The sequence below is a fragment of the Lonchura striata genome, chromosome Z (assembly GCF_046129695.1).
Source record: "Lonchura striata isolate bLonStr1 chromosome Z, bLonStr1.mat, whole genome shotgun sequence".
In the NCBI taxonomy this organism is placed as follows: Eukaryota; Metazoa; Chordata; class Aves; order Passeriformes; family Estrildidae; genus Lonchura; species Lonchura striata.
The window spans coordinates 25,512,073-25,526,988 of NC_134642.1; positions in this window are offsets into that span (position 1 = coordinate 25,512,073).

Genomic DNA, 14,916 nt, shown 5'->3' on the forward strand with positions numbered 1-14,916 from the left:
TCCTGATTAAACTGGTATGAAACTCAATAAAACAACAGGTCCTAGCAGCCCTAACTAAAGAAAGCTGTAATCTCAGACACCTATAGCCCATTGCCTTAGAATCCACTGGATAATAAATTCAATAACCATTTACAATAAAAATCACTATAACACAGAACTACAGAATTCATGTAATTCAGAGACAATGCAAAACAATATAAGTTGTAAGTGTACTTGTGTATAGTGGGTAAGATAGGGACACTTAATTTAATTCTAAAAACTCATCTCAAATGTATGTTTTTATTACTGGGTTTAGTCCTCAAATGCTAGCTGAATGCAATGCTTATTAGGTTTTGGGAAAAGAGGTGCTAGTCAGCCATATCTGCCAAAGGAAAAAGAAAATTCTATAGTAGTAGGAATGTGGACTATGTATATTCTTATTACTTTTTCTGTCTCTAGATTTCATGGTTGTATAATCAACTATTTATAAATATTGTCTTTTCTCAGAATGCCTTCAGCAACATGTAAATACAATTTAAATGTTACAATTCATTCTTGGTGCATCAGATGATTCAGCAGTACTCTAAGCCCCGACCCTTCTTGTGTTGCTCAGAAATATCCACCAATACATACATACAACACAGAATTATTCAGGTTAGAAAAACCTTCAGGATTGTTATGTTCAGCTATTATGCCAGCACTACCAAGTTCACCATTAAACATGTTCCTAATCACCATGTCTTTTAAATACCTCCAGGGATGGTGACTCAGACACCTACCTGGGAAGCCTGTTCCATTGCTTGACAACCCCTTCTGAGAAGGAATTTTTCCTGATATCCAATTTAAAACTTCCCTGTGGCAACTTGGGTACATTATCTCTCATCTAGTTGCTTCCTACTCGAGAGTAGAGACTTCACTCACTACACCCTCCTTTCAAGTAGTTTTAGAGAGTGACACAATCTCACGTTTGTCTCCTTTTCTCTAGACTCAACAATCCCAGCTCCCTCAGCCACTCCTCACAGGACTTGTGCTCCAGACCCTTCACCAGCTCAGTTGTTCTGCTCTGAACACACTTCACCACCTCAATATCTCCCTTGTCATGAGAAGCTGTAAACTGGATTCAAGGTGTGACCTCACCAGTGCTGGGTACAGAGTGACAATCCCTTCCCTAGTCCTGCTAGCCACATAATTTTTAATACAAACCAGGATGCTGATGACCTTTTTGGCCATCTGGGCATACACTGGATCATGTTCAACTCTGTCAACAAGCACCCCCATGTCCTAGGCAGTTTTTCAGCTACTCTGCCTGAAATCTGTAGGGCTGCCTGGCTCTGTTGTGACTCAAGTGCAGACCCCACACTTGCCTTCTTGAACCTCATAGTGTTGTTCTCAGTTTCAGTCCATATCCCTCTGCAGGGCCTTCCTACAGAATAGGAGGTCAACACTCCCACCCAACTTAATGTCATCTGCAAGCTGATTGAAGGGGCACTCACCCAGGTAGTTGATAAAGATATTAAACACAACTGGCCCCAACACTGAGCTCTCAGAAACCCCACTGGTGACTGGCCACCAACAGGATGCAGCACCATGCACCAGCACTCTCTGGGCCAGGGGGTTTTTAACTCAGTTAAGAGTGCACTGGTCTAAGCCATAAGCAGCCAGTTTCTCCAGGACAATGCTGTGGAAAACTGTATTGATGACTTTACTGAAGTCCATGTAGACAGATCCACATGAACGTGGCTCAGCGAGTGTTTTCTCCAGCTTCCTTGGTAGCCTCAGGTGGATCTATTCTGCCCCCATAGATTTGAGAGTGTATGTGGGCAAGAAGGTTGCTGACCATTTCCTCCTGGACTATGGGGCCTTCATTTTACTCCCTATCCCTGTCTTCCAGCCTGGGGGCTGGGTACCCTAACTAGGCAAAGAAAGCATTACAAGTCTTAGCCTTTTTTCCATCTTTTATTGCTGACATGGTATTGGAATGGTCTTCCTACATGGCATCCTGTAAAAGCTGATCACCCTGTGCTACAACCAAACACAAAGGCTATACCTCACCACATGAGTTATTTTCTTGTACTTCAATTGAAGTGAAGAAGCATAAATAAGGATAGCAAGCAAAGCTCAGTAGATAAGAAGGTAGCTAAGTAAATGAGAAGTAGCTCATAGATAAGAAGAGAGGTTTAATTCTCTGACATTACTGCCCCCAATGATGCACTTATTACAGGTGTAATTAATTCTAATTCTAATCCTCCTCAGTATTTGCATATTAGGGACAGGCCTAAATCTTCTCTAAAAAAAATATAACATGCTATATATTTTTATGTCTAGTATTCATCACATTCATGTATATTATTTTTCAGGAGTATCTGCACTGTTTGGGATCATTTCTGAATGAAAACTCTATGGTAGGTCTAGTTCAGAAATTTCCTGGTAAATTTTCTGCTCCACAAACCACCAAAAGATCTAAAAGTTTTCTTGCCACTTATTAAAACTGATGGCCATTTCTGAATGCTTCTCAATATCCACCCAAAGAACTAGAGAATGGAGCTCCCAGCCTTAAGACCCCCTTGAATTCTCACGGAATGTACTCACTTTAAACCTTCCTTCCTGGAATGGAAAAATATGACCCTCTTCCTTCTGAATTTTTAAAACTTTGAAATTAAGGGGCTTTCAGGCAAAGACACGGGACAAGGAATAGCAGTTATTTGCAGGTGTGTGTCTGTGTAAGAGGCAGGCAACCAGCGGCAGTGCTGGCGCAGCAGCCGGGAGCCGAAATCCCGGCCGAGCCTCTTCCCGCTCCCTCGGCACTCCTGGGGCGGTTCCGGCTGCCGCCGGCAGGGGGCGCTGCTGGCCCCGGGCGGGCCGGGCTGTGCGGGGCTCCCCCGCGCCTGCAGGGGGCGCTGCGGCGCGGCCGGCCCGGCTCCCTCCCGCAAGGGCGGCTCAGGCGAGCGGGGACGGTTCCCGTGTGAGCCTCAGGGGGAGCAGCCAGTCTCAACACCACTCCAGGCCACGCCCTGCACTGCAGCAGGGACCTTGGAGCAATGGGCTGGAGCAGCAGAGGCGGACAGATCCAAGGGCAGCAAATCAAAGTGTAGCAGTGATGTCGGCACATCAGCAGGAACAGCGGCTGGGCAGACCCCAGGGGCGGGGATGGGACTAAAGTGTAGCAAAAATCTCGGTGCAGCAGCGGGAAACGGTGGAAGCCGACCTAAGTGTAGCAAAAGACCCCAGAGCTGTGGCAGGAAACAACAGGGGCAAGCAGATCCAGTTGGGCAGTAATGGACCTTGGCGTCACTCACTGGCAGCTGGCAGCAATGCTGAAGGTGGGCAGGTCCAATCGAGCAGCGGTTGATGTTGGTAGCCAGTAGATCAGAAAAAAGAAAAAGACAGAACCCAGGAGCAAACCACAGCTCAGCCCCAGGCAGGAAAAGGAGAGGCACCTGCTCCCAACACCACACATGGCTGCTCTCCCCTCTGATTGCAGAGAGGAAAAAGGGCTGAGCCCAGCCCCTGACCCTCAGCCAAGTCTCGGTTAGACTTCATATCTCATGACATCACTGCACTTCCCAAGAGAAACCCCTCAGCCAGAGAGCTCACTCCCCAGCTAAGAGACTTCTGCAACCACATCCCTTCCCCTCTCCTCCCCCAGGACCACCTCAGTGGAATTTGGAGATGCCAAGTCATGTTTATGTCTCTTAATACTGTCCATTCATCATCTCGAGGACAACAAATGGGAAGAAAAATTCCCTGAGAGAAAAAAAAAAAAAAAAAAAGCCCAACACCCAACAGGAAGATATTTACTTTTCCTTTCTGTAGGAAAGTTTGGAATTTCTATTTCTTCCTTCAGAGAACTAGAATTTTGACTTTAGGACTTCTTATATCCGAAGTAGACAAATCATTATCATAAGAACAGGAACACCACAGAAGAGTATTTTCTCTGCAATTCACCTTCCTGAATTCTCCCATGGGTCCATTTGGTGCTTTTAAAATTAGAATTTTAACATAGTGGTCAGACCACATCCTTGCCAGATACTTTACTTCCTTCTAAAGGGTGTCTGAATGGTGAAGGCAGCTAAGATCTGAGTAGGCACCTGATGCAAAGGGGAACTGGGATCTGTTGACCTGTTGTCCTAGCTTGCCATCTGTTTGAGGTGTGGCAGTTATCTTCTGTTAATTGGGCAGTTTTCTTTATCTCTTCCACAAACCAATCCTTCCCCTGGGGAGACATTTGCTGTTAATGGCCATCGAATGTCACTGCATGACCAATAAAAGTTACAGCATCCCATTGTGAGCTGCTCCACCCGGAGGGAGGAGCCAAGCATTTTTACCTGGATATAATCTGAGATTTTGGGACAGCAGAGCATTTTTTCCACTGGATTCCCAGAACAGGTGGGTTTTTCCGCTGCACCTACAGAGGAAGACTACACCCTTCTACAGGATCATTGTTCCAATAGAACCACATCTGCCACTCCAGGAGGACTGCAGCCACTCCAATTTGGACTGCTACCAACACCCTGACCAAAAGGGTGTCAGGTTGTATTCTGACTCTGTCAGTGTTTTTTCTTCTGTAGTATTGCATGTATTTTTAGTTTTTTCCCCTTTTCCTAATAAATTGTATTTCTGTCTTGGAGTCTCTCACTAGTTTTGCTTTCAAACCAGAATGCCTGTTACCCTGAGTGCAAATGCAGGTTTTGACCAGGCAAGTTGGCTCAAGCAAGGCCAGCAGCAGCACCAGTTGCAGCTCAGGCAGCCAGCACTGAGTCTGCCGGCAGCACCATCATGACTGGGGGGAACCTGTAGAGGATTTGCACGGCTCAGCTCTCAAAAAAGAAAATACCTAGTTCATCTGGCTGTACTACTGATCCCCCCTTGGCAAAAAGAGAACACCCTTCCTCATGGCTTTTCACAACTCCTCACAACAATCTGATGCAATCAGTACACTAACCTTGAGAAGGGGTGTTTTTGGCAGACATCACCTCATGCATGGGTCACTTTGCTGTGAGGCAGAGACACCCAGTTATATACTCTGATCCCAGTTTATTTTCTACAAAAGAAAAGCATTATGCTGATTATACTGCTCCACTGCTTCTTGACCATTGTGCATCCAAGAGGGGACAAGAGAGCTGCAAACTGGCACTAAGCTGATTTATATCCAGTGGTGGATATGAATGAAAAGATGAGAAGATTCATGGCCAACTAGGTTCAGTCATAAGATAATTTTGGTGTTTATGATCATATATCTGTGATGAGCATTACTCAGAGATACAAGCTGTGCCAAAAGGAGAGAGATCAAGATTATTGCAAAGCCCCAAACAATAAAAATAAATCCATGTTTGAGGAGGGAGATGCACACATTTCATCCTTTCCTAGACATGACTCATCAGCACTCCTCACTCTATGCAGCCTGAGGAGCTACCCCAGATCTTTCTTCCCTCTCCCTCACTTACAAACCATGTTGGCTATGGATTTACAGCTATATCACTTTCCCTGCACACATATAAGCATATTCTGCACAGAAGTTCAAGGACTATTGTTAAATAACTTTTTGTCAGCAAATAGGGATGCAATCGGGTCGGCTTTCACTGCCTGACCTTACAGCCACACTACCTTCCACTTAGGAACATTGCTTCTTTTTCATCATAACATTGATGTAACAAGGAATTATTATAACCATTTTATAGATAAAGAGTGATTAAGCTGTTTTCTCACAGTCAGCAGCAGATTCCACAGCCAAAGTCATGAAAATTTTTAAGGGGCTAAACTTCTGCTTTGTTTCAATGTAACAAGTGCTTTGGAATATTATTAAAAGTTTGCACCATTTTTAATTGTTGCATAGCTACATGATAGAAAAATAGTCTTTTTATATTTTATAAATTCTTCCTGCCCTTCTACTCTGCTCTGGTCAGATCCCACCTGAAGTCCTGCATCCAGCCCAGGAATCCCTAGCAAAGGAATGACACAGATCTATAGGCTGAGACTTTTCCCTGGAGAAAAGAAGATTTTAGCATGACTTAATTGTGGCTTTCTAGTGCCAAGGAAGCTGGACAGGGTATTTTTGAAAGAGCATATAGTGAATAGGATAAGGAGGAACGGCTCCACACTAAAAGTGGAACCGTTTATATTGGGAAGTTTCCGTTTATATTAGGAAAAAATTCTTTACTGTAAGGGTGGTGAGGCATTGGAACAGGTTGCCCAAAGAAGTTGTGGATGTCTAAGCCCTGGAAATATTTGAGACTAGGCTGGATGGAACTTTGAACAAACTGGTCTGGCAGAAGATGTCTGTACCCCTGACAGGGTGGTTGGAACTACATGATCTTTAAGGTCTCTTCCAACCCAAGATATTCTATGATAAAAATAAGTAAATTATGCTGGTAGATCTGTCACTTTTATATACTGACTATTGCACTTAGTTTGTATAATAAGGAGCTATTTCATTTAAACATTGGGTTACAGTGAATAGTGTTGGGTGAAGTTTAATTCAGGGAGTTTAGCCTGTCTGATGTTTAGTGATTCATGAAGATAAGCTCATTATAACTTCAATAAGGAAACCCTATCTCACACAAAGGAACAACAACCAAAGGAAGATGTAGCTGGAGTGTCAGGGAAATTTATTTTAAATATGCAAAATAACTACATCCCATGCTTCAGAGGAACAAAAAAAAACAGCAAAGAAAAAATACTTTTCTCAATTAAAAAACCCCACAATTTTTAGGATATTTTTAGGGGTTAAGAGCTAGAGAAAAAAAAAATAGAAAAAGATAGAATGAAAAGAGATAAATCATCTATTTCAAGGCTAAGTGAAACGTTGGCAAATAGGATAAAGATTAATTATCTCTCTCCCTGCTTCTTTGTAGTTATTCTCTATGTAGACAAGTTTTAATTGTTTGTGATCTGGAACCCAGAAACCTTTTTCTGCATCTAAATATCAACAGAGAACAGCAGTTTCTGGAAAAATACTTCACAACAGAATAACCCAGGTAGAACAATGGAAAAGATACCATATCACTGTCCTTTTAGTGAAGCTTCTTATAATGTTTTTGCTGGGAGATGAAAAATATCAGTGTATGAGATTTATGATGGGAAAGAAATCCCTCTTTCTGCACAGTTCCACCATTCCAAATGAGCTCCACATGGTATAACACATCCCCATTATAACCTTCCTTCTTTTGCTGTGTGAAAGATCTTTCTCTGTACTCTTTTCCAGCAGTTATGCACAAACCATGTTTTAACCTTCAAACCCAACATAGTATAGCTGAGACCCTGCCCCGTGGTTTGCAGACTGCTCACACACCTCTTGTCTTTCTCTTTTTCCCACCGTCCCATACTTGTTCTGCAGCTGCAAATTACCACCACCCCAAGCATCTTTTACTGCCTATCATACAAGGGCTTTTCACCTTCTTGGAGTTCATAGTACTAGCAAGGTACTTGTTTGTTCAGTTATTCCTCAGGACATGGTTGACATCTTGCACTTTCTTCTAATTTGAGATCAGGCTTTTCATTATTTTAACATACTCCACATGGAAATCCCATAGATAAAAGTAATTTGAAGATAATGCAGGTTTGCTTTTTCTGTCTTTCTTGTTTAAATGAAGATTTTCAAATCCCTGCAATTGTAATTTCTTTCACTGGGCACTGATGGGGCCACCTTTTAGCACTATTGTGTACAGGACTTCCCATTCAAACCAAAAAAGAACATAATTTTAATAACATGTCATCTGAAGAACAGTTATCTCTTCCTCCCTCAGACTGGCTTCTTCTTCACATTAGGATCTTTTGTGTCCATGACACAGACTCATCAGGAAAATCTTATTAAGAGGGATGCTCACAAATGAAGTTGTGCTAATGCATAGGTCCTGGTGCTTGGGTATTAGCTTATTTCTTTTCCCATGGGGAGAGACACTTATTCTTACTCTACAGTTTCCTTCACCTTGTCTGTAGAATAAGAAATGTAAGCAGATTTCAAATATATATGTAGCATTTCTGCCCTAACCTATTTTAAAACAAGCATTCATCATTTAATCTTGAATCATTAATGTAACATTTGAATTTTTCAGGTAAAAGCAGCCTGAGGTGCTCAGGTAAAAGCAAGCTGAGATGTTGTAACTACAGACCTCAGATGTCCTTAGGAAATTCAAAGTGCTTTAGCTAAGCTGTTCTCAGTTTCAGGATTGTGGGTGTTTGGAATTAGCACTTGTCACATTTATCTTATGTTAGAGTTGTTACAAATGCATCACCATGGCATTTTAACAAGCTGCCACTATAGATTAGCACTACCTAGCTTTTACATGGCATTTTAGATGTGAATCTGAAGCATAATACAGAAGATAGTAAGCAATATGTCATTAAGCAGACAAATAAGTGTGAGAGACAGTGTGGTTAAAAAGCCTGCAAGAGGCTGCTCCTGACAACTTACAAAGGGGTCAGTAACATCCTGAGCCAGAATGGTCTCTCCCTGCCTGCCAGCAAAACTTCAGAAACAACTTGGAGATATGGGTCCAAAGAGTAGGGTTTCCATGCCATGCTATGGATCTTGAACCCTTGATACCACAAAAGAGTAAAGGCAAGGCACAAGGCATCTTGCAAGACTCCATTACCACAGGCTGGCCTTCTCCTAAAATGTGCTCTCTGTTGTTTTTTCACTAGGAGTGCTTTTTCTGCTCTAGCACGCTCCAGTGGCATATTTTCAGACTCTATTCAAACCCGATCCCACTGCTGAAACCACTTGAAACCTTCCCAATTTATACTTGAAAAGCAAAGAAAGACATTAATCAAAACATGCTTCCATATGAAAATGTCAGTAACCATCTAAAACTGCAATGTATTTCTTTAGCAGATGATTAAAAACAAGCTGGCTCTTAGCCAGCCACTCTACTCTGCTGTGCTGTACTCTTATCTTCCTTCGCTAAAGAACACTGAAGTTTTTTTACTAATCTCTAACACTGATAAACAAGTTAAGCAGCACACAGAAAAAAGGAAAAAAACACATTCGACTACCATTTTGATAGAATAAAACAAAGGTAGTTTATGCCAGCTTAGAAAACAGGTGGCAAAAATAGAAAACTCCTAGTTTTTAAAAGCCAAAAGTTTTTAAAAGTATTTCTTTTAAAACATCCATGGGAGAAGTCTTTGTCGTGAATAAACAAAATTCCAACTACATCATTCAAGAAAGAGAAATCTGTGCAGAGCTAGATATCCAAACCTGAATTCCTTGGTTACTTGCAGAAAGAAGCAGATGCATAACATGCATAGAGGACCATGCTTAAACATCTCTGATTCTTTTTATGTCTGACATCTTTTAAGACTACTCAAAAGATATCTCAGGACTGCAGCACTAACACTGTTTACACCTGTGTGTGCCTCACCACTACAACTTCTGTCTCAGCGACAACTCAACATTTGACAATGCTACCAAAGGGAATGGTGTGACACATCATAAGTTTTCTGCTGTTTATCCTCTCTAAATCTTTTTCAACACTTTGAAGAGTGGATTAATGCTACTTTAGCTATATGATATGGTTTAACATTTTGGAATGAGAATAAATTGTAATTTGTATACCTTGAGTGCAGCACTCAGAATGGAAAGTATTTTGAGACCTACTTTTGAGTTGTAGGACTTGCATGGCAACTTCAAGCTTCAAAAGAGGACTTATGTTTCCCATTTAAAATTATACAAAGTATTATGAAGAAAGGGGCAAGATGGAGATAAACTTTCAAGGGACAAAACCAAAGTTTTAAAAATATGTTTCATAATCATATTACATGGGGCTTCTAATTTGAAGATTTCATGTCCATATTCCTCTTGTAGATAAATCTGCTCATTTAACCCATGTTCTCTTGTGATGCATTACTTGTATTCAGAGTGGTTGTATTTCGTCCAGAATCCTTGCAATGAAACCTATTCAGGAATTTTGAGCACTAGGAGAAAGGGGAACCTGAGAACACAGAAAACTGAAGCATCTGACAACAGAAGGAACTACATTTTCAACAACAGAAATAAATTTTATATGGAAAAGATAACATGATTCTTGAAAAGAAATAAGATTTTCAGTTAGCCTTAGTTACAAATAGCAGCCACTTTTTTTGGTAGAGGGGCAGCAGATATTCTAATTGTTGTAATTAATCATTACAACAACAAATAACAAATTATCTAGTTAGATAGTGATATAGAAATAATACACACTCCTAAAGGAATTACTTTTCAAATGTGGCGATTAATATTTTTCTTATACTACAATTTTCAATTTGTTAGCCTCACAAATAATGTACACTGAGGGAAAATGATGAATTTTAACATCCAAGCAATTCTGTAACAACCTTGATATTTAGTGTATATACACACAAGGGCATGGATGAAATGGGATCATTCACTAAATCACACTTATATTTGTAGACAGGATATTCAGTGTGTTGTATAAAGCAGTAGCTGTAGAAATAGTAAAGAAACCTATTAATATTTCTATCTATGCATTGGTTGGTTTATACATTAGTTCCTGGATGAAGGACTTCTAGTTTTGATTTAATAACATAATTTATTTTTTTCAAAGAGAAGAGACTGACAATAATACCATAGTTTTTGGTTAAGAAAGGAATTCTGTATTGTTTGGAGGAAGAGATGAAATAAGCAAAAGATAAAAGCAAGAATGTGATATTTGAAACCTTTAATGGCACATAAGAGGATACTCAAACCATCCAACTCAACTTTATTTTTTTTTTAAAGGGAATAGAAAAAACAACAAAAGTATTCACAAGGACAGTGCAGGATTATTTATTTCAGCAAACATGGGCATTCACAGCCATCTTATTCCCTGAGCCAATATTTGGAAAACACTGTATTCTAGAAGCAGTTTCTAAAGCCCCCTATATTTTAGCAAGACAGAAGAGGGTAAGGAAATTTCCGTCAGTATTATGACCTATATAAAAGAAATAGAGTAAGTAAAATTACTAAAATGATACCCCAGGGGTTACTATACTGAAGAGATGTCAGATTTTTTGTCTTAGAGGATGATGGTTAAGAAAAAGAATTTTCAAGCTCACAGGGTAGCATTCTTGATACTCTCTCAGTTACAAGGTTAATTTTTGTTTCTTGTTCTGTTCACTCCTAGTTTCTTCTTTGTAGTGCCAAGGCCACTTTCCTCCTTCTCAATTTTTTTACTTATCAGGTTGTTCAGATCTCTTTAAAGATCATCAGAAAGAAATTATTTTTCTGCTGAACTGAAAGTTGGAAACATTATTCCATAGAGAAATGACGAATTTACTCTTCAACACAGAAAAAAATTATAACATAATTATGTGCACTTTGCTTGTCAAAAATAGCTTTTTTCCTGTGCTCTCTTTAAAAAATAATTCAGTGCATGCTTTCCATTGAAGTCTAGCCTTCCAAAAAATTAAATAATTTTCTACTAATCCTAAAAATTCTCAATGTACAAGAGACTAAAAAGTTTCAATGAACAAAAGACTAAAAAAAGAGGATAACAAATCCCACAAAAACCCCACGTGAATCAAAAACTTGCCTTCATGAGAACATAACCATCTAAAAAAGCAAAATGGCCAAAATCACTCCCCTACAGTTTCTCCCCATTGCCTGTATAAAGAAACTTAGTCCTCTGCCTAGTCTTTCTTCTTCTCTGGCTCTCTTCCCACAGCCTTTCTTTTCCAAAGCCATTCAGTTCTAGTTCAAATCTGTTTAACCAAAACTTGAGGCAAACTGCAGGGAGTCACATCTGGGGCTCACTGCCTCCAGAAATATACATAGGATAAGGCAAGCCTCTTTCATGTTCAAAATTATTTTCAAAACCATAACTTTTAGGTGGAAGTGAAGATGGGTGGCAACAATAGGGCTGACCCTTTATTCATATTTTCTTCCTTTTTAAGCCCTTACCCAGCCTTGGGAAGGGATATATATGGGTAAGGAGGCTTTGTGCCACATGCCTATGCTCTCAGGGTAGGCAGTAGCTCAAAACCAACACAATAACCAGAAGTGGAAGATACTGTATTTTGGCTGTCTGGCCTCTGGGAAGGGGCTATGGTAATCTCCATGTGCCCGACTCCTTGGCCATTTTCAGGCAAGCTCTTCCTGTTTGCAGAAGAGCAGTTTCTAGATCTGGGAACTTCCTCCTGTTCCTTTATCTCCCACTGTAGCAGTAGCCACATAACAAGTATATTAAAAACAATTTTCATATTAGGAAGAGTTAATTAAAGTATTTACACAATCCACATTCCTGTTGATGTGGAACCCTCCTAGCTGGCTTTCACATATTACAAAATACAACTCAGCAGGTCATTTCTGCTTTTGTTGTACCAATAAAATTTTAATATGTATTTTCATTATTCAAAAAGCTTATGTATTTCTGGTGTTGCTTAGCCTTGGTTTTGTCAAATGCACCTAAGATACACATTGCCTATCACATCCTTATTCCCCAATTATCACACTTTTAATTCACAATAAAAGATCTTGCCTTTTGCCTTATATTATCTTCAAATAGCAGTAGAGTTGCAATCAGTAAAATCTTGTGAAAGCAGAGCCATACCCATTCAGCTTTGGCAAAACAGAGCTAAAGTTGTACTGATGTGATTCAGCTTCCATTCTGGAAGCTGACAGCTGTGTAAGATGCCTTTCAGCACTGAGAACAAGGATTTCCCCTCCTCACTCATACTGAGTAACCTGGAGATGTAGTTTGTGATGAATTCACACACAAAATAGTCAGTGGTTCAGTACAAATCAAACATAAGCAGACACATTTCTAAACCCATCCGTCATGCTGCTTACACAATCTGTTGATCCATTGAACAAATATGTGTTGAAAGATTAGGCAGGAGTTGACTGCCATTCAGTAAAATAAATGTGGACTAGACTCATTTTCTGCCTGACTTGACACTTAAGGATTTGTATTAAAGTGGAGGGGGAGGAAATTCCAGCCACCTAGATTTTTGGAATGAGATTACGCTCCCAAGAACCTCACACAGAGGTCCCTACCAGCCCTCTTTCACATACTGAATTGTCTGTTTTTTGAATAAATTTGCTAGGCAATCAATGAACTGGTACTAAAGGAGCACTAATTCTGGCTATTCAAGCTTTTTTTTCTTGGCAGAAGAGAAAAAAAGCAGAAGGATGAAGTTGTATGGTGTACAGTTGTAAGTTAAAAGCACTAGCTGTGCTGTCATGGTCTTTGTTATACTGCTGTTTCACAACAGAATTGCAGAAAACTGAAGATCATGAACAGCAAAAAAGCACTCATGCTGCCTAGGGCCATCCCCTGGCATGCACTAAACCTAGTATTTACTCAGCTTCTTTTTGGTGACAGTCCCTCTAAAAGCAGCAGCTTTCCTAGAGGAAGACTCGTTGGGTTTTGTCAGAAATATCTTTCACCAAAAGATATACTGGTTTTTGGAAGTTCTGTCCGATTTAAAACATCATTTATTGAGATTAAAAGTAGTGCCTAGAGGGAAACAAGCTTGTTTTATGATTCAGGTTTCCCAAGAGACTTGGGAAATTCTGGCATCCCAGCAAAATGGGCTACTGAAAGTTTAGGTGGGTGAGATGACAAGAGCTCCAACAGGCTTAAACCACCTCAGGTAATTCATCATGATGAAGCATTACCTTTTCTGACAAACAAACAAAAAGAAATCCAACAAAAGAAGAAAGTTTCTCATGTGATTTTATGCAATTCTGAAATGCATTCATGAATATTTCCACTAGGTCTTCAACAGACCCCTGAAGAAATATTGAAAATAAAATATATACAGCTGTTTTTTCAGGCAGACCCAGCTTTTAGAAATATGGCACAGAAAAATGTGATAAAATTCTAAATTCACTGCAGTCAATGACAGCATTTCTACAGATTTGAATGTCTGTATGCTGTCAAAAGCTTAACCAAAAATCCCTCCATCTTTCCACTGTGAGCCTGAAGTTTGAATCCCACATGCTTCCGGGAATATATCTTACTGTAATGATTCCAGCAACTTATACCAGGTGTCTGTCTTGTGGTCCTAGCTCTCCTGGCAGCACCTCAGAGCCTTCTATTCCTGATACCTGAAATCCATTTGTAAAGATTTTGGAACAGGTGACAATTTTCTAAGCATCTTGATTCCAATCTCTATCTCTTTCTGCATTTTCGCACAAGACAAAATTTGACAGGCTGGATATGAATATCATTACACAACCCCTTGTCGTGCAACACTTTCTTGGACCAACACTGGCATGTTCCCTTGAATGTTTTGCTACTTCACAAATAAAAACACCTTGCAAGCATCAGTGCTTGTTTCTCTTGTGTTACAAAAAAGCTACCCCTTCCATTTATTTCTTTTGTTCTTTTGTAAAAAACCCAAAACCTGGTCTACCACTCCACCTTTCTGCCAGTTTGCTTAATTTACTGAGATTTATGCAGATCCTATAGCCTTATAGCACAAGATGCCTTTTTGGTTTGCTTGTTTCATCGAATGGAGACTAATGAAATGCTGATTCCTACTGGACACCACTTCAATACTGAAAGCAGCAGAATAAGCAAGCCCATTGTTCCAGGTGCAGCAAGCACTGTCCAAACATTACTATGGATGATTGCATCTCATGACTCATGTGCAAACACTAGACTCTGAATAATAAGGTTCAAGTTCATTGCAGGGATGGAAGCATCTTAGAAAACAGGAAAGGCTTTGCTTAATAATTGCCTAATATACAAGATAAAAAACCCAGGCATACTTATTAATCGGTGCTAGTAGTTTGGTATTTTCTTGGGGTCTTTTATGCAGATGGAATTTTTTTCCTCCACTGGTAGTAGCTATTAGAATACCTTTAAAGATTTAATACTACCAGAATCAATTCACATAATAACATTTTATTTAGTTTCTCAGAATTACTTCAGCTTTAGCCAACTTTGTTTAAACAAGATTAAATTTAAATCAAATTATTAAAAAAGAACCTCTGTCCCAAATTTTGGGTTCCTT